At 46.7% G+C, this 27,693-nt stretch overlaps 1 pseudogene; it reads left to right on the top strand.

Moving 5' to 3' along the window:
* The first annotated feature begins 380 nt into the window (after positions 1–380).
* LOC105035581 (aspartic proteinase 36-like) overlaps positions 381–27,693 on the top strand; it is a 32,792-nt pseudogene continuing 5,479 nt past the window's right edge.

Raw genomic sequence — 27,693 nt, 5'->3', positions numbered from 1 at the left:
TAGATTGAATTAAATGGATCAGAAATAGATTAAATAAGTTTTAAATAGATCAAATTAGTTAAATAGGTTATCTGACTCAATTCAAACTGAATATTAAACTGATTAAATGAGTTAAACAAGTTACGTATCTAAAATTTAAATTTGATTGAATATTAAATAAATTAAATAGATTAATTTATTTATATTTTAAATTTATTTACGATGGTTTGAATATGATTGATGATCGGATCGTATTTTATCGGCCCTCATCTTGAGTGCTTTGAGAGTGTGCTAGCGGTGATCCAACGGTCTGCGTCTGGAAAGTCGAAAGGAGATCACTCATTCTTTCTCGCGAAAGATACAACCCGAACCCGACATGCGACCCTCGGAGGGCAAATCCATCCCCATGGCTTATCGAGAGGAGACTCTGACACGAGACCTCCCCCCGTGTCCCGACACCACCCTCCAATCTCTTTCTCCCCCATCTGCGGCAGTAAATCGTCGGCGCTTCCCCATGGCTCTCGCGAGGAATCGGAACGCCTCCTACCTCGCCCTCCTCCTCCTTCTCCTCGCCGCCGGCGCCGGCCCCACCGAATATCCCGAACCCCTCCCCCCAAACTCTCTGCTGGCGGCTCTCCGTCAATGCTGTTGCTTCTCTTCCTCTCTTCTCCCAAGTCCACCCACCGCGCCGCCGACGTCGGTCACTTCCGCCGCCACCAGCTCTCCACCGCCAACGCTCGGATGCGGCTCTACGACGATCTCCTTGCCAACAGGTACCACTGCTTTAGATCTGGGATCGCTTTCCGGTTTTCTTTATCTTTGCGGATGTTATTTCCTGGATTGCTTTGTGGATAATTGTTCCCCACAGTTCTTTTTCTTTGAAGTACTACACCACCAGGCTTTTTATTGCGCCCCCGCCTCAGGAATTCGCAGTGATTGTGGATTCCGGGAGCACTGTCACCTACGTGCCCTTTTCCTCTTGCGAGCAGTATGGCAATCACCAGGCAAGGAGCCATTTCTGTTCACTTATTTGGATTTTTATCTTTTTAAATAGAGTAGTTTGGTTATAAAACTGTTCACTAAATCTAAGTACTAACCTAAAACAAGAAGGTCAACTTTTGATCAATTAATTGTTCATCATGAAGTTCCATTAATAGATTGTGTGTTTTTTTTTGCTTCTTTTCTTTTCTTTTCTAGGCTATGAAATCGATGGGTCCAATTGAGACCGCATTCTGATTATTATGTCTTGACTAATATGTTATCACAGAGCCAGTTGCTAACTGGTTTAACATCCCTGAGGTTTTACTATAAAGATGTTAAATATGCTGGTCTTCGTTTAAAAATTTGGCTTTTGCTGGGACCTCATTCCAAGGAAAATCCTGAGGTAAAAGGGGAGAAAAAATTGTCAAAGATGATATTGTCATGGCGGCTAAAGACCGAAAATTGCACCATAATGGAGAGAGAATTGTATCACAGTCAAGAAGTCTAATGTGAAGAAGTATAAATTTGGAAAGACCAAATTTGTATAGTGATGCATTGTACAATAGTGTTTAAAATAGAACTTGAAGAGATAAGACACTGTTGGAACAACTGAACCTGCTCCCTCCGATTCAGCTCTCCTGATTCACAGTCGGTCATCTCGACTCTGTGTCGGCAGCTGACGATGGATAATTATAGCCAAATTGCAGAATGAGCTCCAGTTCAACTACAGTTTCTGCGAGTCTCGACATCCGACGTTCTATCGGCGTCATGGACACAGGTAGCCGATTGTCAATCAGTAAGCCAACTAACTGTCGACTTATCCTGGTCGACTTCTCAGATGACTGTAACGACTCGATCAATCATATGGCTAATGGTCAGTCGGAATATCAGAGCTACCGATCGATAGCCAATCGATATATCCAAGACACCGACATACAGTCGGTGCACTAAGATTACCGACATACAATCGATATATCATAAACGGCCATTATAGAAAGTGCGTAATAGTAACATACCATAATTATCAGTGGGCATAATTATCCACCCCCACGATCACATAAGATCGGAATAAGCGGGACTCCACGTGCCTAACCATTACAGACGGTTACCAACAATTCATCTATAAAAGAGAGGTAAAGGAATAGGGACGGTAAGACACTTCTGGGCTGATACTCTGCCACACTCTATATTTAACTTCTTGTTCGACCACTCTCCACTGACTTAAGCATCGGAGGGTCTCTACCGGACACAACTCGGATCAGTGTGGACTTTTTTTGCAGGTGCTCTTCGCCGGCATCAGGGGCTCTAGGAGATTGGCTGCAACAGATTGGCGCGCCAGGTAGGGGGAGGGATTTCAATTGTTATGGCGAAAATAAGAGTCCAGAATAACTCCACCGACTCCGCTAGATAGTCTTCCCGTTTGGAAGATCTCTTGCCTTTACCACCAATGGTATAGCCCAGTTCTTCACGTCTGATTGTCACTACGGATGCCCAACAACTCGTTGTAATAATGCAGCAAATGGAAGTACTGACAGAAGTAGTGCATAGCCTCCAATAACAACAAACACAGCAGCAACAGCAACAATCGGTGGTGGAGGAGATAGCGGCGCGTACAGTGCCATCCAGGCACAATCGCCGCGCCCTTCGACGAACTTCTTCTCCATCTCCGGAATGATGACCGACTCGACATTCCCATCATGTCGAGCCATCTCCTTCCCGACACTCATCATGCCGCCCGTCACCATCGGCGGTCTCCTTCCCCTTCTCACCGCCACAGTGATAGGAAAGAGAAGAGGCCATGCATGCCCTCCAGTCCTTCATTCAGTTCTTTGGAGGATTCTACTTTTGCCTTCTCCTAGCAACGGTGGCTTGATGATTATGAGCGCAAGTTCAGAGAAATCGATCGCTGACTCAATCAGCTTCAGTTGGATGGTCGAGGGTCCTCCAACAACCTTGGCATCCACACTTCTCCATCTTTCTCTCGGTGCATTTTGGATGAGCCGATCCCAACTCGGTTCAAGATGTCGTAGATAGAGCCTTATGATGGCTCCACCAATCCGATTGATCACCTAGAGAGCTACAAGACTCTCATGATAATTCAGGGGGCAACCGACATCCTTTAATATCTTGGCTTCTCGATCACTATTCGGAAGGCTGCTCGAGCGTGGTATTCTGGACTTAAGTCGAAAAGTATATACTCCTTTGAGCAGTTCGAACAATCATTCGTGGCCCACTTCAGCACCAGCAAAAGGATGTAGCGAACATCCGACAGTCTCTTCTTTATCAAGCAGAATGAAGGAGAGACTTTGAGAAGCTTCGTGGCACATTTCAACACTGCCACACTTGAAGTTCGGGACCTCAATGAAAATATGACCATCTCGGCCATAAAGAGGGGTCTGAGGGGATCCAGATTTATTTATTTTTTGAATAAGACTCTCCCTCGGACCTACGTAGAATTTTTTGAGCGTGCGTACAAGTATATTCGCACGGATGAAGGCACTACTGATCGGCATCAAACAGAGGGAAAAGATCAGAAGAAAAGAAGCAAAAGAATAGAGCTCCGATCGAATTGAGTTGGCCATCGACTAATAAAGGAGCTTTACCTCACCAACAGAGTTCAAGATCGAACAATTATGGCAACAGATATGACTTCTATACTCTTTTCTCTGCTCGTATGCAGATCTTGATGGAGATCGAGGGAGAGGAATACTTTCGTCACCCCCTATCAATGAAGGCACCATCGAGGAGCCACGACGAGAGAAAGTATTGTCGGTTCCATCATGATCACGATTACGATACCGAATAGTGCATTCAACTCAGAGATGAAATAGAAGTCTTGATTCAACGAAGCTATCTTGCAAAGTTTTGACGAGACCGTCTGACTCAATCTCCTACCGACTGACAACCTCAGCCACAATCTGAGGAAGCGAATGACAAGCAATCAATGGCGGGAGTCATCAATATGATTTTCGGGCGACCTAGAGATTGAGGGCAACTTCCAAAGAAGAGTCGGCTAAAAAGAAGCGACAAGATAATATTTTTTGAGTCCTTATGTAAGGAATTACAAAAGAAATTTTCATAGAAAGATTATTGCTAACTGCCCAAAATGAGAAGCAAAAATATTTTGATAAAGGTGTTCCTCAGTAATATCATTATGACTCTCAAAGTCATGTGTGGTAGCAATACCAAATCAAATACGACGAGTATTATTTCTTCCAGAAAATCTCCTAATTGTTCCAGAGCAACTAGAAAGAGATTCTTTAACCAGAAAGAATTCAGTTCAGATGCAGCTGGGCGCGAGTTGAGGAAGCGGGCCCAGAAAAAGCATTCGAAAGCAAGCTGTGCAATCCAAGCTTAGGTCTGGTGCATGGTGTTATCAGAAAGCCCCCTATCAGGTCATCTTGCATGAAGGCTACCATGTAATGATCTCTTTATGATGTTAATCTCTTTTTGGGATGATGATGTTTGGAGAATACAAACCCTCCATGATGATGCTGTCGTCGTTTCGGTGATAATAGTAAATTATGATGTAAAAAAAATTTTAGTAGATAATGGAAGTTCGATTAATGTCTTATTGTACTCGACTTTCTCTCAAATGCGACTACCGATTGACCGACTCAGAAGAGTCTCAACACCCTTAGTCGGATTCACCGGAGACGCAGTCAGTGTGGAAGAAAAAATTATCCTTTCTCTAACTGCAAGAACCGACCCACGACAAAGCATTATTCTCTTGACATTTATGGTTGTCCGAGTCCCTTCAGCTTATAATGCCATACTCGGACGATCGGAACTTAATACGTCGAGAGCAGTGGTGTCAACTTACCATCTACTTGTCCGATTCCCAACAAGAAGTGGAGTTGGAAAAATGCGTGGGGATCAACAACTGGTCTAATGCTGTTTCATGATTTTTAGGGAAGGCAACAAGCCTGAAGGTCCTCTGTCGGTCAATAAATTAGATCAGAGGGATAATGAAGAAAGGGGCGAATCAGCTGAACAGTTGGTTTCAATCCCACTAAGAGAAGACGATCTTACCAAGACTTTTTAAATTGGATCACAACTACTTGATCCGGAGAGGAAGCAACTGGTAGACTTGCTGAGAGCAAACGTCGATGTCTTCACTTGGTCGGCAACTGATATGCTAGGGGTTCCTCCAGAAGCGATTACTCACCGATTAAACATCGATCAAAAAGTGAAATTGATAAGACAGAAAAAAGACCCTTTGCCCCAGAGACAGAAGATCATCGAAGAAGTCGACAAGCTTCTTGCAGTCGGCTTCATCAGAGAAGCCAACTATCCCGATTGGCTCACCAATGTCGTAATGGTGAGGAAAGCCAACGAAAAATGGAAGATCTGCATTGACTATGCCAATATGAATGAAGTGTGTTCGAAAGACAGCTTTCCTCTATCAAAGATTGATCAACTAGTTGATGTGACATCGAGACACCGACTCTTAAGCTTTATGGATGTCTTTGCCGGCTATAATCAGATCCAAATGGCGTTCGAAGATGAGGAGCATATAGCCTTCACAACCGACAAGGATATTTACTACTACAAAGTAATGCCATTTAGTTTGAAGAATACTGGAGCAACCTGCTAAAAGCTGGTCAACAAGGTATTCAAGTCACAAATTGGACGAAACATGGAAGTCTACATCGACGATATGCTGGTGAAAAGCATCAAAATCCGTGATCATGTTCAGGATTTGAAGGAAGCTTTTGACATGCTCCGACGACATCGGATAAAGCTAAATCCGACGAAGTATGCATTCGGAGTAACGATCGGAAAGTTTCTTGATTTTCTTGTGTCACAACGAGGAATTGAGACTAACCCAGAAAAGATAAAAGCCATCCTCTAAATGGGAGGATTGCTGCACTCAACTGATTCATCTCGAAGTCGGCCAAAAGATATTTACCTTTCTTCAAGATCTTGTGGCAAACAAATGACTTTTCATGGTCCAACGAATGTCGATAGGCCTTCGAAGACTTGAAGAAGTACTTGGCGTCTCTCCCACTATTTGGAAAATCGAAAGAGGGAGAAACCTTGTATCTTTACTTGGCAACTTCAGTAGAAGCAGTCAGCTCGATTTTTATCTGAGAGGATGAAAGCCAAATCCAACGGCCAATCTACTATACCAGCAAAGTTGCTCCATAACGTCGAAACGAGATATTTAAAGACGGAGAAAATGATCTACGCTCTTATTGTATCAACTCAACGCCTTTGACCATACTTTCAAGCACATACAATAATCATCCTAACAGACCAGCCATTAAAGATGATCCTACACCGACCAGACACCTTTGGTCGGATGGCAAAGTGGGCGATTAAACTCAGCGAGTTCAATATACAATATCGTCCATGACCCTCAATGAAGGCTCAAGTTTTGGCCAGCTTTATCGTCGAATGCACTGTATTCGATGACAAACCTAACGATAAATCTGACGACAAGTTGGAAAAAGTAAAAAACTCAGAAGCCGAGCCAAAGTTTGTCTGGATGCTACATATTGATGGTGCATCCAACGCTCAAAAAAGTGGAGCCGGTCTTATCCTCACCAATTTCGAAGGGACAATGATTGAATATGCCCTTCAGTTCGACTTCAAGACATCCAATAATCAAGCTGAGTTTGAAGTCCTGTTGGCCGGCTTGAAGATTGCTAAGGAGTTTGGCATAGACAACATGAAGGTCTTTACTGATTTACAATTGATTAATGGACAAATCAAAGGCAAATTTGTAGTCCGAGATTCGATTATGATGAAGTACCTTCAGAAGATGAAAGATCTTAAATAAACTTTCAAGTACTTTGAGATCTCTCACATTCTGAGAACAGAGAATGTACGAGCCGACGCACTTTCTCGACTAGCGACAACTTCTAATTTGCTTGATCGAACATTTGTCGAATATCTCGAACAGCCAAGTATTAATAGAGTCGACGAAGTACTGCAAATAAATGATGAACCAAGCTGGATGGATTCGATCATCCAGTACTTGACCGACGGAACTTTATCTGAGGACTCCACAAAAGCCAAACGACTAAGATGGGCGGCTTCACTGTACATCTTATTGAATTGACAACTCTATAAGAGATCGTTCTTCCTTCCACTGTTAAAGTGCTTGAGACCTACTGACGCCGACTATGCTCTCCGAGAAATGCATGAAGAGATTTGTGGGAACCACTTGGGGGGCAAGGCATTGGCTTATAAAGTTCTACGACGGAGATATTACTTGCCCACTATTAAGAAAGATGCAGCTGAACTTGTTCAGAGATACGAAGCATGTCAAAAATATGCCAATATTTAGCACCAGCTGGCCAGTCAGGTGACATCGATCATTGCACCGTGGCCCTTCACGCAATGGGGCATTAACATACTCGATCATTTTTCTGTGGCGTTCGGTCAAAGGAAGTTCCTAGTTGTAGTGGTGGATTACTTCCCAAGTGGATTGAAGTCGAACCCCTAGCGCAGATCACTGAAGAAAAAATGGAGGGCTTCATCCAGAAGTCCATCATATGTCGATTTGGATTGCTCCACACAATCAACACTGACAATGGCCGACAGTTCGACAATCAAAAATTTAAAAAGTTTTGTGTAGAATTTCATATCATGCATAAACTCACTTCTGTCGGCCATCCACAATCAAATGGTGAGATGAAAATAACAAATCGGATGATTTTACAGTCTCAAGACTCGATTGAATGAAGCTAAAGGCTTGTGGGTGGAAAAATTATATTCGATTCTCTGGGTCTATCGGATAACTCCTCGCATTTCGACGAGAGAAACTTCGTTTAACCTTGCATATGGAATAGAAGCAGTGATCCCAGTGGAGATCAGACTGCCATCAATGAGAGTCGAATGGTTTGTAGAGCCAAGCAACTCCGACCGTCGAAGAGCCGACTTGGACTTGCTCCCGGAGGTTCAACAGCAAGCTCAAATACGAATGGCCGCATATCGACAAAGAGTAGCCCGATATTACAATGCAAGGATCAAACTGAAGGTCTTCCGTCCTGAGATTTGGTCTTGAGAAAAGCGGAAGTTTCAAAGCCTTTAGATCAGAAAAAACTATCTCCAAATTGAGAAAGATCCTATAGGGTGACCGAGACCCTTCACCCAGATGTATATCGACTAGAGACCCTTGATGGAACGGCTGTCCTCCGAACGTGGAATGCCGACAATCTAAGAATGTACTATCGATAAAGTTGCCTTCATGTACAACACCTTTCGAAATGATATGATCAACTCTTTCTGAATATTCGACTTTTTACAAAAGTGGTGTTTGACCGACAACTCATCATTTAATGTGCATGCCGACCCAACTTCGATCGAATGAATCTACATACCGACATAGGTCAGACAACTACATATGCTGACTCAACTGCGGTTGAGCGGAATTATATGCTGACTCAACCACGGTTGAGCGGAATGATATGCCGACTCGACTAAGGTTGAGTGGAACTCTATGTCGATTTGACTAAGATCGAACGAAAGACTGTGCTGACTCAGCTACGGCTGAGCGGAACATTATGTCGATTGAACCACGGTTGAGCGAAAAACATATCGACTCGATTCTAGTTGGTCGAAGGATATTTGGCTTGTCCCCATATATCAAAACATGGAAGAATTTATGTCAAAAAGCTTAGTTGGCCGATAACAGGCAAATTCTATGACTGTCCGACTGTTAGTTGGCATATCGATATATTTTCGATTATCTGACTGATATTCAACTACATTGGCAATGATCATCCACAGCAAACAATACATACAGAGAGATTGCATCCAAAGAAATTCAACACTTAGGAAAAAAATTTTTCTTTCTTTCATTCATTAACAAAGGAGTACAAATTGGATCAAGGTCCAGTTACAAAAAGGAAAATCAGACTATCGTTCGATAATGAAAAGATCTATGATATCAACATCGAGTACCAATCGGTCTCCTCAATTGCTACATCAGTCGCCACTGTAGCTTCGGCTTCTTGGCCCTCAATAGCGATCGATCCTGCTTCAGTTGGCATTGGTACAAATTCTTCCATCAGAGCCACAGCTTCATCGGTCGGCTCCGCTTCTGCCGCCTCATCTTCGGGAGCTAGGACGGAGATGCTGCTCAGGTCAAGATCTGGGTAAAGTTTCTCGATGACATCTTTGTCGTCCTTATACCCGATCCAATAAGCCACATTGCTGCCCTCGAGGATCTCATTCTTGAAGTTTTCCGACTTCTTGTAATCTTCAATAGCCCGATCGAGAGCCTCCTTGGCTGACTTTGCTTCCTCTTTAGTAGAAGCGGACTCTGCATCGGCTAGCGCCAACCTTGCTTCGGTGGCTCGATGCTTCTCCCGCTCTTCCTTAAGCTTCTTGAAGAAGTTGTCACGTTCCCTTCGGACTTTATTGATTGCATACTTCTTCTGGATCCGGGCTTCTTGGGATGCGACGGACTGCTAAGTCGATCAATTTCTCCTCCCGTTCTGTAGTCGCTTGGAGGTGTTTAACAGCAGCAGCTTTCTTAGCATTCACGGCCGAAATTTTTTCGGTCCAGACCCGATGAATGTCGGCGATTGATTGATATCCTCTTTCTAGTACCGATATGTCATGCGTCAACTGAAAAGAAGAAGAAAACAAGTTAGAAAAGCAGATAGAGGAAAGAAATTGGAAAATAAAGTACCGACTTATATTGAGGATCATCGGATAGAAAGATGAAAACATCTTGGCTGTCATCCGACTCTTCCTGTTCTCCTTGTCGGTCGGAAGAAGTGCAGCCTGTACAAGTCGTTTAGCCAACCTTGGGTTCTCCAAGGCCGACTCACGACGGGAATTCGTATGTCGAAGAGCTCCGTGAAACCCGTCAAAGCCCCATAGTCGGTCGAGGTCGTCGGTGCTTTCCCTCGCTCCTTAATGGAAAGCTGATCGATTGGAGCTGCCATCCATTCAGGCATAAAGGGCGCCCGAGATAGTGTCGGCCCCATATTGGTCGGTTCTGGTTCGGGCATAGAAGTTGCTCGAGACTCCATCGAGGTTGCTCTAGGTGGTGGTGGTTCAACGATTGTAACCTTGTCACCATCCGGCTGCTCAACTGATATAGGGATTTTTGGTGGTGGGAGCATCGTTGGGGCTGATAAAGCGATGACTGGTTCGGCGCTTTCCCCCCAGACAACTATCGACAGAATGTTGGTTTGACTTGCCATCATCGGCTGATTGTCGGCTTGACTTCTTTTCGATGCTCGAGACGAACCTGCACCGATGGCAAGCCTTTTCTTGATGGCAAACCATCAGATCTCCTCTACCAATGGTCACCTCATAGTTGCAAATGAGGGACAATAACTTCGTCACAAATTTAAAGTCAGACAACAAAAGAAAAAAAGAAAGGGCTATGTTATGCTATACCTATGATGGATGTTGAACCAAGTTCGGCATTGTAAAGAGCTTGCTCCGTCAACAGTTCCTTCTATGGAGGGACTTTCATGTCCTTCAAACGGAAGAAGTCCTCTCTGTTGGCGGCGTCGACTCGATTGTTTTCATTCGGGCTTGTTATCGGATTCCCCCAGATGGAAGGAAAATCCCAGGGCAAGGAAGAAGAAACGAAGAAAAATTGAGTCTTTCAATCATGAATGGAAGAAGGAAGGCTGGTGATGAAAGACAGACCCTTCCTCGGAGAAAAGAACCATCAACCCTCGGCCTTAGGGTGGGGGTGACAGACAAAGAAGGGTCGAAAAAGTGAAATCTGAGGATTAGTCGGGACCATATGGCACAACAAGGCGAAAGTAATAAGGAACCGAATGGAATTCGGTGCAAGCTGGGTTGGGCAAAGTCGGTAACAATCCAGGACGTTTCGAATGAACTTCGAAATTGGGAATTAGAGGCCAACCAAAGGTTTTCAACATAGAAAGCAACTTGATTCGGAGGAGAAATCACCCGACCATCCGAACTGGGCGCGAACAATTGAAATTGCTCCGGGATGCGATACTGCTCCCGGAGATGGATAACTGCGGAGTCGGTTAGAGAGGAAACCTTTATTGTCGGCTCCGAAAGAGAATCGCCAACCGAACCAGCTGGTCGACTACCCCGGGACGGACTAAAGATACTATCTATGGGCTCATCCTCCCTAACCTTCCCCTTACCCTTCCTACAGCTACTTGCCATCAATAATGGCGGAAGAGAAAATGAAATAAGAAGCAGGAAGGTGGAAGGGGTAAAGAAGACCAAACCTGAGAGTTAAATAGAGACTTTGAGACCTTGAAGACCACGGGGATGAGGAAGAAGAAGAAGATGAGTCCCTAGATCAAAATCCTTGGAGCTCTCTGCAGCCACAAGATAGCACTTGGACTCTTAGAGGTTGCAACAGAAGATCCAAAAGAGGGAAAAAAGTGACTATATATATAGAACCCATCAACGGTCGGGATAAATTCATTCAAATCGAGACTATCCTAGATTTTGACGTATGGCGACATCTGGACTGACCATCAGTCAGACCTTTCAATGCACCTACTGCTTGATTGTGCCACATCATCACTATCTGCATGAACAGTTGGGAGCCAATAAAAATTAGATGCGTGACGGCAGTCAACTAGTCAAAATCAAATTGATCGGATCGTCCGGTCGCCAAACCGACTGCAACATTAATAGCTGTACCCTCGAATCGATGCCCCAATGATAATCATACGATTATCGAAACAACAAAACAGCTAGAGACTTTTCGATTTCTCAAGGGAATCATTAATGCCTGCAGTCGAATCGATCGCAGAATCGGAGCTCGAGATGATACATGATGACTCCCATCGTCTAACGTGTTAGGCCACATGTCGAACCACGTGCAGACCATCTTGGACTTGGGAGTGGGGGGCAACTGTTGGAACAACTGAACCTGCTCTCCCCAGTTCAGCTCCTTCGATTCGCAGTTGGTCATCCCGACTCTGTGTCGGCAGTTGACGATGGACAATTACAGTCAGATTGTAGAATGAGCTCCAGTTCAACTATAGTTTCTGCGAGTCTTGACGTCCGATGTCCTGTGGGCGCCATAGACACAGATAGCCGACTATCAATCGGTAAGCCGACTAACTGTCGGCTTACCTCGATCAACTTCTCAAGTGACCGTAATGACTCGATCGACCACATGGCTAATCATCAGTCGGAATATCAGAGCTATCGATTAATAGCCGATCGGCATATCAAAGACACTGACATACAGTCGGCGCACTAAGATTACCGTCACACAGTCGATATATCATAAACGGCTAGCGCAGAAAGCATGTAACGACAATATACCATGATTATCAATGGGCATAACTACCCACCCCCACGATCACATAAAGCTGGAATAAGCAGGACCCCACGTGCCTAATCGTTACAGGCAGTTACCAACAATTCATCTATAAAAGGGAGGTAAAGGAACGGAGACGGTAAGACACTTCTGGACTGATACTCTGCCATACTCTATATTTAACTTCCGGTTCGACCACTTCCTATTGACTTAAGCATCGGAGGATCCCCGCCGGATACAACTCCGGTCAATGTGAATTTCTTTTGCAGGTGCTCTTCGCCGGTGTCAGGCGTTTTGACCGTAACAGGCACCAATTTCTTGACCATTAATGAGGATTTCATTTAAACGTGGGTTAGTCAGTGGGGGTTTTCATGTTGTCTGGTGAGATCCGTAGCTTTTGGTTAGTTTTAAAATGTAAAACACTTCAATTTTCCTGAAATTTAAGCATGCAGAGATTTCCCTTCTTGTTGTGTTAGTGCTTCATAGCTTCGGCATAAGATGTACTAATGTGGTAGGCATTTTACTCCCTTGTTTAAACGTTGTAAACCCATCTTACTTGCTTTTGAAGATAGCAACTAAGATGTCACTGAAATTTCTTTTAACTGCATCCTCTAGTTTTTATTTAGCAATATTAACATCCAGTGGTTAAAAATGCTGCCTTGACTTAATATAATCTAAGTTGAGACATTTCTTCAATGAGTGCAATGATGTGTTGGTTATGAAAAGAATTTAGCATCATACTTCCATTCCCTTATTTTCTTTCTTTTTTTTTAAAAAAAATGAAAATTTTGGAAGAGCTGTTTGGTGAACTTTTTGTATGGACATTTTCATCTTGTCTTGCTGACGCTGGATACAATGTTACTTATACCTTTAGAAAGGGGCACATACCTGCAAGATTTGGAGCACATTTTGTGCGAGTCTAGAATTATATTATGTATGATTGCTGCGTAAGGTTCATCTTCACTTTTGTTTCGAGAAAACTTGCAGGCTTAAATAAAAAAAATGTTAGAACATTATATTTTAAGTTCACTAAAACATGTGTTTTTCCCAAATTAAAATTGTGTCATACACATACTTTGGAAAATGTATGGTTAGCTAGCAATGCTTAGAAATTTGGAAATTAGAAATTTAGGAGATAAACAACAATAGAATATATAAGAGTGTTGGTGCAGAATTCCACCGAAGTCGGAGAAGCTGGAGCTGGAATGACCGCGGCCGCCGTCGGGACCTGCAAAGAAAGTCTAAATCGGAGTTGGGGGTGCTCCGGCAAGACCCTCCGACGCTCAAGTCAGTACTTTGCTTCAACAGAAATGGAGTGTTCGAGCGAAAATTTTGGCAGAGTTTCGAGATAGGGTTACCAGCTTAGAGAAGAACGTGTCTGAGGGTTCCTTATTTATAGACGGAGGGTGTAACTGACCGACTGCGACGTCTGTAACCGTCTGGTAGTGGACCGCTCAGAGCTGCGTGGAGTTTGTTACGGAAAGTAGTGGCGTCAGGGGTCGTTTAGGACCACATGGAGCTTGTTGCGGAGAGTGGAGTGGTGTCCGTTGTCGGGACTTGCCAGAGAGTGGTGGAGCTGCATGAAATCCGTTGCAGGGAGTGGAGCAGGAGGGCGGCTCTTGTCGCGACTCGTCAGAGTGGTGGAGCTGCATGGAATCCATTGCAGGGAGTGGAGTAGGAGGGCGGTTCTTGTCGTGACTTGTCAGAGAGCTCAGATCCGTCAGCTGGAGCTCGGTTGGGACATCTGATGGAGCGGAATGGCTCTCTATTGTTGGTCTGGGAGAAGCTCGGATGTCTCCGAAGCTGCTGACGAGTCTACTGTTGTCGGATAGCTTAGGCGCTGATACTACAGGTGGGAGTCACCTGCTGTAGAAGCTCGAATAGAGACTTTTCGTTGGCGAAGCCCGATAGGAATCCGATTGCTAGAGAAGTCCGTCTGGGATTCGGTTTTATGAAGGATCTGGTGGAGGGTCGGCCGGTGATGGACTTCGGATGGCGTTGGGGAGGTTCGGCAGACATCGGAGGCGATTGATCGTTGTAGGAATCCAGCTGCTGGAGCCCGATCGTCGTAGAAGCTCATCCAATATCCAATCGCTATGGAAGTTCGGTCAAAGTCTGGTTCTTGTAGAAGGCTGAAAGGAGACCGCTTATTGTAGAAGCTCGGTCGAAGGTCAGTTGTCGTGGGAGCTCGGAGTAGTGACCTGGCCGATGAGTCCTGTCCCATTGTAGAAGCTCGGTCGAAGATCGGTTGTCGCGGGATCCGACTACGAAGAAGCTCGGCTGAAGTCTACCTGTAATGAAAGTTCGGAAGGAATATGTTTACAGCAGAGGCTCGGATGGGATTTGCTTACAGTAGGGATCCGAGGTAGGCCGTCCGCTGTAAGGGTTCGGAGTAGACTGCTCGCAGCAGGAGTTCGGGGCAGACCACTCGTAGTGGAAGTTCGGAGTAGGCCACTCGTGGTAGAAGTTTAGCTATCGCAGGAGCTCGACTGGAATCCTGAAGGCGGTCGACCGCCGTAGAAACGTGGAAGGAGCCTGGTTACTGTAGAAATCTTGTTGTCGGGGAAGCTTGGATGCTGACGAAGCCCGAAAGAAGTTCGGAGGTAGTCGATTGCTGTAGAAGGATGGCTAACAGCGAGGCTCAGAGGGCCTTTGGGGCGGCCCGATGGGTGAACGCAGAGGCCCATCGTCGAAGCAGTCCGGATGGCCGAGGGAGCTCGGAGAGGCATCACGTACAAGGTCGGGTGCCGGAAGAGCCCCGAAGGATCAGTCCTCTGTAAACCTCGGCCGGGGGGTACTTTATACCCAACACCGATCCTCCTACTTTCGAGTTCGGGTTTCGAATGAAGTATAGAGAATTTCTCACGGCCAAAGCTGCTCTACTCGATTTCCGTACTCAGCGGTCGTCAGATATTTTGACGCTCGGCACGCTGGTACTGGAGCCTTTTCGGAAAAGGTTTCTTCTTTTTGGGATTTTCGCTGGGGCGTGGCTCTAGGTACAACGCAATAATTATTTTGTCAGCTGCCAGCCGTTTTCAACAGCCTGTCAAAGTGAGTGGGACACGCGGCAGGTACAGGCCGATCAGAGGAGATCCACGATCATAACCGCTCCAGGTCCTGTTGCCTATTTAAACACGTCTTCCTCCTTAGGGGTTTCACCCTGTCTGAGAGAGTCCTTCGGTCCCTTCTTCTTCCCCGAGAGCTCCAGCCTCCTTTAGCATCCTTCTCGGCCTTAGGTATCCTCCGGATCTCCCATCGTCCTTGCCGCCTTCCCGCACTCCCCAGGCCAACCTAGGTTAGTCCTGGAACTTCTCGCTGTTTTTCTATTTTTTTTTTTTTTTTCATGCCCTGTTCGTTTAGCTTCCTTAAGGGCCTGTTCGCTATTTTTCTGATTTTTTCGGGATTTTATAGCTTTCGTTCGATCCAAAATATCTTCCGATATCTCCTCTTCTAGTAGTTCTAGGAGTTCGTCGGCTCCAGTTCCCCAAAGTCCTGGTATCGCGGCCGAACCTGTAGCCAGAATCGAATCCTGTCTGGCCTTTGCGCCGGACACCATCCCCGACTCTTTGACTTCGGATGAACTCTCACTGATAAGGATTCAGTATGGGGTTCCTCCGGAGTACGAGCTGGAGCTTCCCGAGCCATCTGATCGGGCTAGCGCCCCTCCTCCCGGCCGCTTCTGTCTGTACCAGAAGGCCTTCCGTGTCGGACTTCGGCTTTCGCTGCCATCCTTTGTCGTTGTTCTCTTCCGTTTTCTGAATATTTTTCTAGTTTCCGTCGTGTCGAACTCCTTTAGGTTTTTGATAGGGTTTCTTTCTTTTTGTAGTTTAGTCGAAGTTCGGCCGACTCTTTCTTTGCTTAGGAACTTCTACACCTTCAAGCGCCATCCCTCGGCAAAGGATTGGTGGTACTTCTCCCCCAGTTCGGTAAGAAGGGGTTGCTGAAAAGCCCCCCTCTTCTGTCCATAACTGGAAGGAGAAGTTCCTCTATGTCCGATGCCCGACCTTGGAGCTAGGACTACCCTCGTGGGGCTCCCTGAGGAATTCCGTCCGCTGGGCTCCTACCTTGGAAAGAGACGACCTCGAGGCCTCCAAAAAACTCGAGGCCTGTCAGGCCCCCCTCCTCCCCGACCTTCTGAGGGAACAACTTTTGTTCAACGTCGGCCTGAGCCCTCTTGATCCTGTCGGTATCGATTCATCATTTCATTCATTTTTTTTCTCTTATTCCACCTCTGAGCCGTGTTGATTTCTTTTATCGCAGACATGGACGCAAGCATGGCTCGGAGGCTAGCTCAGGGTCTCAAGACCCACAAGAGAAAGATGCCTCGACTTCGGTGTCGGTGAAGAGAGCTAGGACAGAAGGGACGAGCTCGGCCGCCCCTGCTCCGGTGGCCGTCGCCGTTGAAGTCCCTTCCGACGCCGAACTCGCAGTCCCCCGAGCCCTTTCAAGGAGCCCCCCGGTCGAGGATCCCGCTCCCGAGGTTCGTCCCGAGAGGGTACTTGGGGCCGAAGGGAGGAAGAGAAAGAAGACCCTGGCCGGGGAGCCGCAGTCGCAAGATTGCCGTTGAGGGGGCCAGCGGCTTCGAGGAGGACCTGGGGGACAATCCCTTCAACAACCGGGACTTAATAAAGAGGCTGGTCGAAGGGTGCATTCTGCCAAGGTCGTTGAAAGGATCGTCCTCGCCGATCCCGAGCTGCGGGTCTGGGACTCCCTGGGATCCTTCCTCGAAGTAGGTTAACTCACCCTTTTTCTTCTTCTTGCCTCTTTATTCGACTTATTCTTCAGCCTTTATATTGACTCCCGACCTTTCGTGCAGATCGGGCACCAGTTGGTCGCCAACGTCGAGGCGGTGAAGATCGCCAAGAAGGAGGCAGCTCGGGCGGAGGAGGGCCGCCTAGCTGGGGCCGCTCGCCTCGAGGAGAAGATCGCCGAGGTCCTTAGTCTCCAGGAGGTGCTGGAAAAGGAGGGACAGACCTCATCCGATCTGAGGACCGCCTTGGAGGAGGAGAGAGGGAAGGCCGAGGCCGAAACTCCGGATTGAGGGCACAGGTTTCCGAGCTGAAGGCGCAGATTTTCGAGCTGAAAGCGCGGATTCCGTCCCTGACTTCGGAGGCAGGGGCCCGAGCGGTGGAGTTCAAAGCCTCCTCCGAGATGGAGGATCTAAAGGTCCAGTTTGGCCAGGACGCCTTCATCAAGGGTTTCGAACTCTGTCAAGAGAAGGTGGCTGGGAGGTTTCCCGAGTTGGATTTTCGGCTTCCTGAACGAGGTGTCCGATGATGAAGTCGGACCATCCAAAGCCGCTGTCGGTCCTCCTCCAGCCGGGACCTCATCGACCGTCGCGGTCGCCGCTGACGATCTTCCGGGGGCATCGAGCTCCTCTACTTCTGCCCCAGAGGTCCGGAACCTCTAGCTTTGTATTTCTCCTTTGTGGTGATATATACATTTTTTTTGTTCTCTTGTACTTGAAACTTATTTGATCAATGAAGCTGGATTCGTCTTTACGGAGGGTCCCTCCCCCTTTTCGTATTCTTTTCTTCTTTTTGTCTTCTTGCATTGATTTGAGTCGTGGCGCTCTTGTCTTCCAACGATAGTGTCTTGCCGAAGCTCTTCCCCTGCCGGAGGGTATTCCTATGAAGTCGATGATACGAGACCTCCAAAGGGAGGTTCGTCGATTGACAGGAAATCTAAGAAGCTGAAGACGAACTCCACCGGCTGAGGAAGAGCCACTCGAAGTTACTGCGGAGGCTATTCGCCTTCAGGACCTCCATAAAAAGGGGCTCATGGAATTCACCCGGAAGAAGGCCGACTTCGTAACGGAGCTCGAGGAACTCCGGAAGCGTGCCAGCGATCGATCTTGGGCTCAGGCTTCCAAGATCAGCTTTCTTGAGGTCGAGCTGGTGGCTGCACGGAAGAAGATCGGTCAGCTGGAAAGGAGCTCGTCCTGGCTCACAGTCCAAGCCGACCGCGATCGAGACTGGTCAAACAAGTTCTCCGACCTTCAGAAGCAGCTGCAGGATGCTGAGGCAAACTATAATGCCTACCGAGTCGGCTGGAGTGGGCAGGTAGAGGACTACCGAAGGAAGCTCCAGACGGCGACCGACGAAGTAGCTCACCTTCGGAGGTAGTTGTCCGGGAGAGTCCAGCCTGCCTCGGCACGAGGCTCCGATGAGCTCTGCTCCTTGAGGGAGACTATGGCGGAATTGTCTGTGGCCCTTGGGAGGGGGGAGGCCGAACTGCAGCGGCTGAAGATTCAGCTAGTCCACGAGCAGCAGGCGGTCAAGGATGCCGAGGCAGAGTCCGAGGTCCTGAGGAGGAGGCTTCGGGAGTCAGAGGACGAGCGCCGGCGGTTCCACCGGATGTTCTAGGATATGCTACTGAAAAAGAGGGAACTAGAAGAGGAAGTCGAAGATTCAAGGCAATCCATAGCAAGGGCCGGAACCGAGAGCTCGAAGTCGGAAGAAACTGGGCTTCCTTAGAGCCTCTTCTTCTTCTTTCTTTTTTTTTTTGGCCTTTAAGGCTTTGTAATGCATACTTCACCAATGAAATGTGAATGAAATCGTTTATTACCTCACCCATTCTGGTATTAAATGGTTGTTTACCAAACTCCATTTGTCTTCCATCTTGTTTGGCGTCGACGTAGTTTGTAATCCCTTGCTGATTCTTGTGTTGATTCGTCGTTCACCGAACTTCTTCTATCTTCCGTCTTGATCGTTGCCGACGTAGTTTGAAGGTTCCTGGTTGCCGCCGTGTCGATTTGTCCTTGGGGATTAGAGATTTTCGACAAGGGTTTTTTCTCTCGTCGGACGAGGTCCCTTGTGCCTTTGATGTGGTTCGTTTTTCGCCTATCGCCGGTGTAGTTCGTCGTCTTTTCTTTTCATCTCTCCTTTTCTTCTGTGTTTGAGTGAGGGTCTTCCCTCCGCTCTTAGCGGGGCCGTGAGAGTGTGGAGGAGCCATTGAGGAAGCTTTCCTCCTTGTCGATCAATCGAGTCTTTGTTTGCGTCGGGACGAGGTCCTCCCCTCGTTCCCGACAGTCGGTTTCAGCTCGTGTTAGGACGAGGTTCTCCTCCTGTTCCTGACAAGGCTGTGGGGGCACATAAGGGCCGTTGTGAGGGCCTCTCCCCCCATCCGGTCTTTAGAAAATCGGGCCTTCGACTTTGCTCATGTTAGGACGAGGTTCTCCTCCTGTTCCTAATAAGGCTGTGGGGGCACATAAGGGCCGTTGTGAGGGCCTCTCCCCCCATCCGGTCTTTAGAAAATCGGGCCTTCGACTTTGCTTATATTAGGACGAGGTTCTCCTTCTGTTCCTAACAAGGCTGTGGGGGCACATAAGGGCTGTTGTGAGGGCCTCTCCTCCTATCCGATCTTTAGGAAATCGGGCCTTCGACTTTGCTTATGTTAGGACGAGGTTCTCCTCCTGTTCCTAACAAGGCTGTGGGGGCACATAAGGGCCGTTGTGAGGGCCTCTCCCCTCATCCGGTCTTTAGAAAACTGGGCCTTCGACTTTGCTCATGTTAGGACGAGGTTCTCCTCCTGTTTCTAATACGCTTAGCTTCGTTTGTATGGAGGAGTTATCTCCCGTCGTTGTAAGCTCATACCAAAAGAAAGAATGCACAAATATGAAGAGAATTTTCATTCAGGGCAAAGTTGTTGGTAATACATTCATAGATTTTTCAAACCCTATAACCATGGAAGGTCTGCTCCTCGCCGGGGTCCCCCCGAGATAGAGTTGATAATCCCAATCGGAGGCCGATCTTCTGGCTGCTCCTCCTTTCTTAGCGGTTCCAACTGCGGTAGGGCCCTAGGCCGATCTTCTCTTCCTTCAGGTCGGCGTCGAATGAATCTGTCGAGCCGACCCTGTCTGATGAGCTCCTCGATCTCGTCTCGGAGCTGAATACACTCCTCCGTATCGTGGCCGTGGTCACGACGATAGAGGCAGAATTTGTTCGGGTTGCGCTTTTCGGGGTGCGAGCGCATCCTCTCCGGCCTTCGAAGCTGCTCTCTGACCTCCATCAGCACTTGAGTTTTCGATGCGTTGAGAGGGCGTAGCTGTGGAATCTCTCGGGAGGAGAGCCTCGCCAAACTCGACGGTCTGGGCTTCTCTGTTTACGAGCTCGGAGAGGAGTCCGGGCGCGCCCGTGCCCGGGAGGAGTTCGAGAGCGTGGCCGAGCTTCACTCGGTCCTTTTCCGGCTGCGGGCTTGCTCGAGTCTCCCGCCTGCCGCTCTCTTGCGGTCTCCTCGTCCTTCATCTTGAAGGCTTCTTCCGTTTGGGCATATCCTTCGGTCCGAGCCAGCAAATCGACGAAATCCCTGGGGTACTTCTTTTCCAAGGAGAACAGAAGGTCGTTCTTCTAGAGGCCGCCCTTCAAAGCGGCCATTGCGATCGATTGGTCCAAGTTCCGGACCTCCAACGCAGCGACGTTGAAACGGTTGACATAAGTCCGGATGGATTCCCCCTCCCTTTGCTTGATGTTGATGAGGGACTCCGAACCTCTCCGGGGACGTCGGCTGCTAACAAAATGAACCGCGAACTGGTGGCTCATTTGATCAAAGGAAAAGATGGTACCCGGCTTCAACGTCGAGTACCAGTTCCTTGCTGCTCCTTTCAGGGTGGATGGGAAAGCTCGGCACAGAATGGCGTCTGGCGCGCCATGGAGTAGCATCATTGTCCGAAAGGCTTCCAAGTGGTCGATCGGGTCCGAGGTCCCGTCATAGCTTTCGAATTGGGGGAGCTTGAAGTTTGGCGGGATCGGTTCCTGTATGATCATTTGAGAAAAAGGGGGTCAGTACAGATGTCCTCACCATAAGCAGGGGGAGCGTGGCGGAGTTCTTCAATCCGCCGGTTCATCTCTTGGAGCCTTCGATCCAGAAAGTCCTCGCGACTGCGGGTCTCGAGGGTCTTTGGGCAGAATGGAGGTAGAGATCCTCCGGGAGTAGAATCGTGATCGGACTGAGGGCTCTCCACCCTTGGGTTTGTCTTTCCAGGAAAGACGGGGTGATTGGCCCAAGTGGCCCGCCCTACTATCGGATTTTGGAATTCCGACGATGCTCTCTCCAACCGCACCGACGCCTGCGGTTGTTGTTGCTGTTGCATGGCCTGCACCGCTTCAGTGAGGCCCCTGACCTGCTGAACCAGCAGGTCAAATTGCTCCGCTCTGACCGTCGTTGTAGGAGGAGGGGTCTGGGAAACTGGAGGTGAGGCCGGAGCCTGAGATCTAGCCGCGGAGACCGTGGATCGCCTGGTGGATGCTCTGCGGGGAGGCATCAGGTGAGGATCTAGTAGAAGAAGGAGAAGAGAATGTCGGAGAAGATGACCGGAATCAGTCCCGTTGAGCACTCCTTTAAGAACAAGGGTACTGCAAAGACACAGCCCCTTCCTCTAGCGCCAATTCTGTTGGTACAGAATTCTGCCGAAGTCGGAGAAGCTGGAGCTGGGATGACCGCGGCCGCTGCCGGGACCTGCAAAGAAAGTCTAAACCGGAGTTGGGGGTGCTCCAGCAAGATCCTCTGACGCTCAAGTCAGTACTCTGCTTCAACAGAAATGGAGTGCTCGAGCGAAAATTTTGGCAGAGTTTCGAGATAGGGTTACCAGCTTAGAGAAGAACGTGTCTGGGGGTTCCTTATTTATAGACGGAGGGTGTAACTGACCGACTGCGACGTCTGTAACCGTCTGGTAGTGGACCTCTCAGAGCCGCGTGGAGTTTGTTACGGAAAGTAGTGACGTCAGGAGTCGTTCAGGGCCACGTGGAGCTTGTTGCGGAGAGTGGAGTGGTGTCCGTTGTCGGGACTTGCCAGAGAGTGGTGGAGCTGCATGAAATCCGTTGCAGGGAGTGGAGCAGGAGGGTGGCTCTTGTCGCGACTCGTTAGAGAGTGGTGGAGCTACATGGAATCCGTTGCAGGGAGTGGAGCAGGAGGGTGGCTCTTGTCGTGACTTGTCAGAGAGGTCGGATCCGTCGGCTGGAGCTTGGCTGGGACATCTGATGGAGCGGAATGGCTCTCTATTGTTGGTCTGGGAGAAGCTCGGATGTCCCCGAAGCTGCTGACGAGTCTACTATTGTCGGATAGCTTAGGCGCTGATACTACAGGTGGGAGTCACCTGCTGTAGAAGCTCGGATAGAGACTTTCTGTTGGCGAAGCCCGGTAGGAATCCAATTGCTAGAGAAGTCCGTCTGGGATTCGCCCGATGTGGAAACTCGCCCGAAGATGATCCGTTGGGGAAGTTCGGTTTTATGAAGGATCTGGTGGAGGGTCGGCCGGTGATGGACTTCGGATGGCGTTGGGGAGGTTCGGCAGACATCGGAGGCGATCGGTCGTTGTAGGAATCCAGCTGCTGGAGCCCGATCGTCGTAGAAGCTCATCCAATATCTAACCGCTATGGAAGTTCGGTCGAAGTCTGGTTCTTGTAGAAGGCTGAAAGGAGATCGCTTATTGTAGAAGCTCGATCGAAGGTCAGTTGTCGTGGGAGCTCGGAGTAGCGACCTGGCCGATGAGTCCTATCCCATTGTAGAAGCTCGGTCGAAGATCGGTTGTCGCGGGATCCGACTACGAAGAAGCTTGGCTAAAGTCTACCTGTAATGGAAGTTCGGAAGGAATATGTTTACAGCAGAGGCTCGGATGGGATTTGCTTACAGTAGGGATCCGAGGTAGGCCGTCCGCTGTAAGGGTTCGGAGTAGACTGCTCGCAGCAGGAGTTCGGGGCAGACCACTCGTAGTGGAAGTTCGGAGTAGGCCGCTCGTGGTAGAAGTTCGGCTATCGCAGGAGCTCGGCTGGAATCCTGAAGACGGTCGACCGCCGTAGAAACGTGGAAGGAGCCTGGTTACTGTAGAAATCTCGTTGTCGGGGAAGCTCGGATGCTGACGAAGCCCGGAAGAAGTTCGGGGGTAGTTGATTGCTGTAGAAGGTCGGCTAACAGCGAGGCTCAGAGGGCCTTTGGGGCGGCTCGATGGGTGAACGCAGAGGCCCATCGTCGAAGCAATCCGGACGGCCGAGGGAGCTCGGAGAGGCGTCACGTACAAGGTCGGGTGCCGGAAGAGCCCCGAAGGATCAATCCTCTGTAAACCTCGGCCGGGGGGTACTTTATACCCAACAAAGAGTTTTAGAAATAATTTGCAACAGGTCTTTTTAAAAACAGTTTAGGAGTCTTTAACATTATTCTTTTGTGCTACATGTTATGTTATTGCTAATTGTTTCCAACTCTTGATAGTTTGCTACATGTTTTACTAAACATTGATTGGTCGCAGTTTCCACATCCAATTGATGGCCCTAGTGCTTGTGCTGGTGTATGATCTGTACATTAATGTTACTTTAATGTCAATGTACATGTCATAGCTATCAAAGAGTAATTTGATTTTTTTCCAATGGATGGTAAGCTTCATTTAAAATATGTTTTCAATTATATATGCACTTATTTCCTGTTTAAAGATGGATCATACTAGAACACATTTAGCTCCTAGAAAGTGATATGAATACTTCAGCATGTTCATTAAATGTCTTAAGATCAGAATACGTCATGTTCCTAAACTGTTTAGAGCTTGGTACCATGCAATTCTAATGATATAATTGTACCCAGCACACCCTGGGGATGCTGGTTCACTCATGAACCAGGCCGTCCTAACTGTTTTGGTTGGTGCCTGGTGGGACAGGTTGAGACAATGGTACCTTGATACTTGGGATGGTCTAATGTCATGAGATACATTTTTTAAAATATTTTTTCTCTTCTTTCCCAATGCTAATGATCATTCCAATCTATCCCTAGCGACCCAACCTGTCCTGGTATTGTACCAATTCAGGATGAAACTAGGACAAGTATATGTTGTATTACTATCTTAACTATTTCTTTCTAGAGATAGGCAATAATTGAATGTGGTCTATTTTTTTTGCACATATCAAGGTTCACTGAACCAATCTAAACCAGATGGTTCAGGGTGTGTCAAACCATATCGGTGGCTTACTAGTATGGTCCAATATGGAATCCAGAATATCGAAGGAAAGAGAGGAAGAGAGAGAGAGGGAGGGAGGGAGGGAGGGAAGAAAGGAGAGGAAAAAGCTAGAAAGGTTGTTGGAGGTCATTGGAGGCGGTTGGAGGGCCACGAACCACCATGGTGTATGGGATAGGGTGAATTGGAGACAGAAAAAGAGGGGAGAGGGAGGGAAGGAAAGGGAGAGTCAGCCGTGGTCGGCGGAGCCTTAGCTTCACTATGAAGCGGCAACAAAAAAAAAAAAAAAATAAAGGATCACGAATCGCAATCGAAGCAAGGCCTTCTCGCCCCTATTTTAATTGGATGGAGGGGCAGGTCTCTTTGGGGGCCTCCTGGCCCTTCGGCGGCCACTCCTGGTCACGGCTAGCTCCTCCTCTCCCTCCGTCCCTCACCCTCTCTCTCTCTTCTCTCTTCGGTTCACCCTCTCTGCACACCACGGTGGTCCATGGCCCTCCGGCGGCCATCGCCAGGGCCAGCTGGCCTCTCGCACTCCTTTACCTCCCTCTCTCTCTCCCTCTCTCTCTTTCTCTCTGATTCTCCCTCTCTTTAGCTTTCTTTGCATATCGGTTCAGCTCTGGCAAGGTCTGATATGGGGGCGTACCAAATCATACTGCCAGTCGGTTGGCATGGAGTCTGGTTCTGGTTCAGTGAACCTTAGCACATATACTTTCAAGTAAAGTTATTTTTTGTTCTTGGCATGTTGACTAAAAGTGGTGAATGTTTTAGTGCAAGTTTTCCTGGCATTTGAGTTGTTTTTGTTTTAAAATAGTAATTTGTGTTGGCTTTGGATTTGTGAAACCCCATGTGACCTTGCTCACCTTGTTGCATATTTTGTTATATCCAGGACCTGAGGTTTTAACCTGAGTTGTCGAGTACATATGAATCGGAGAAATGCAATGTTGATTGTACTTGCGATAAAAAGGAAACACAATGTGTTTATGAGAGGCAATATGCTGCAATGAGCTCTTGTAGCGGGGTGCTTGGGGAGGATGTTATATCATTTGGCAAAGAGAGTGCACTTAAGCCACAGCATGCTGTTTTTGGCTGTGAGAATTTGGTGATTTGTTTAGTTTGCTGATGGCATAATGGGTCTTGGCCATGGTCAGCTGAGTGTCATGGACCAGCTTGTTGAAAAGGGTGTAATAAGTGATTCGTTCTCTTTATGTTATGGTGGGATGGATATTGGTGGGGGTGCAATGGTTCTTGGTGGTATCTCCCCTCCTCCTGACATGGGTTCAGACCCTGGCCGCAGGTATATCTTGTTGCAGCATTTTGGGAGTAATCAGACGTATGGATTTTCTTTTCAGCTACATTTGATACATCTCCCACATTTGCTCTAGTCTCAGGATGGCAACACCTGTATTACAACATTGAACTGAAGGAAATCCATGTGGCTGGGAGGTGATAGCAACTGGATCCAAGTATTTTTGATAGCAAGCATGGAACTGTCTTGGATAGCGGAACCACATATGCATATCTACCAGAAGAAGCTTTTATAGCATTTAAAGATGCTGTAAGATTTCTTTCCTTGAATTTTCAGTGCCCCAATGTAATTATACTAAACGAAGTGATGATAAATACATAATGCATTGATATTTGGTACAGATATTTGTGTTGTTTATAAAGTGTTAAAAGAATAACTTTTTAAGTATGTCATACACTGAAGGGAACTTACTCTGAGTCTGCTCGCATACTTCTAATGAAATGTCACAATTTTTCTTCTGTCTATAACATAGAAATAGGATGAAACAAGTGTTTTCAATCTAAAGTACCATTCAAAAGTCAACTAAATACAAAATTTAATGCATATGCAATCAGTTACATATAGATGCTTGTACAAAATTCATTGCATTTATAACATTATGTATGGATGCGCACTTTTAATTTTTTAATATCACACATGGGTTCGATTTTTGTGTGGTTATACTTTTGGATGCTTCATGCCATGTGTCTGGCTAACATCAGTTGAACTCAATGTCACACTAAGCAGTTGATGGTTTCAACAATATGCCACAACATTACATTTTAATCTCTGTGAAGAAATTTAGTGGGTTCTTTCTAACAAGAATTAGATGTGGCATTTCTGCCAATAGGCCCAAAGATCAAACAAAAGTACTGTATGTAAGATCATCACCAATAGATCCAGTTTGCAGTCTTGGCATGACTGATGGATTACAATATGAATTCTAATGTTACTTTCAAATCAAATCTTGTCCTCAGAAATGGAGAATTATGTTGACTATGCACCTCTTTCTCTTCCACTCTCAGTTATTTTCCCTGCCCCCACCTGAACCTGCCCCTCTTTTTTCTCTTCTCCTTGCTTCTCCCTTTCTATCTCTTTATTTTTGCCTTTCATTTGTCTCTCTCTTCTCTCCTTTTATGTTTACTATATTTTTCAACAAAACTTCTCTCTTTTATTTCCTTTCCTCCCTCTTAAAGGTTTTTCTTCCTGTTCTTTTAATGGTATGCCAGTCATTTTTAGCAAAGATATCGTGTCAAGAAAAAGACGAGCTGCTAACAATCTATTAAAAAGCAGATGGTGGTTATGTTGCGGCTGGGACCTTTCAATGTTTGTAGTGGATAGCAGGTGCAATTGCTATGTACCCAATTTGGGCTGCTAACACATCAATATTGTTTCTAAATATCAAATAAACAATCTTCTGCATCTATATCATGTTAAAGCTAATGAAATAAACATCAATGACAAAGTTATAAAATATTAAAAGTATGGAATGTGAAAATAGAAATGCATAATTTTTTTTCAGTGGAAATGAGCGAGAACCAAATTCGTTAAACAATGAAAAATATATTCTCTAAAAGGTGCATAATTTAAGAAGAAAATATATATAGAGATTCGTAATTTAATAATAACATCAACCACCCAAAACCAAAACCATAGCATTATGTCAATATTCATATAATATTCATACAATGTAAAGGTCCACAATCTAATATCGTAATATATCATCATCTGTCAGGCATTAATAATATCATGGATAAAATAAAGATGTCCAGAATCATATAACATCAACTTCCATTGCTTCTTTTTCTCCTCTTCTCCCACTTTCCCATTCTTCTTTCTCTTTGGCCGTGGAATGAGACTGATCTCCCTTTAATAATTAGCTGCTGGACTGGCTAAATTGAAGTTCATTGCCGGACAGGTTCAATTAGAAACTGGTCCAGCCCTCCATGATCTTATGTGCCTGCTATGCTACAATGTCATAATGTCTGCCATATTGACTTTTGCTATATGAGGCCATCAAAGGTGTACAGGTTTTGGGCCGAAATTGCCACAGATTATGGCTGCCTGTTTTTAGAATAATGGCTGCTAACGACTTATTTCATATGAAGTTTACGGCATATATTCTATCTCCTCACCTTTTTGCAGTTATCTATTTCTCTCTACTGTTGTTGCAGAATCACATTTCATCAGCTTCTTAAATCATCATTCTTTCTCTGTCATGAGCCATTCATGTGAATTTGATTTCTCAGCTTCTTGTATCATACATTTTTACTCT

The sequence above is a fragment of the Elaeis guineensis genome, chromosome 13 (genome assembly GCF_000442705.2).
Source record: "Elaeis guineensis isolate ETL-2024a chromosome 13, EG11, whole genome shotgun sequence".
Lineage (NCBI taxonomy): Eukaryota > Viridiplantae > Streptophyta > Magnoliopsida > Arecales > Arecaceae > Elaeis > Elaeis guineensis.
This window is presented reverse-complemented; position numbering and strand designations above follow the sequence as displayed.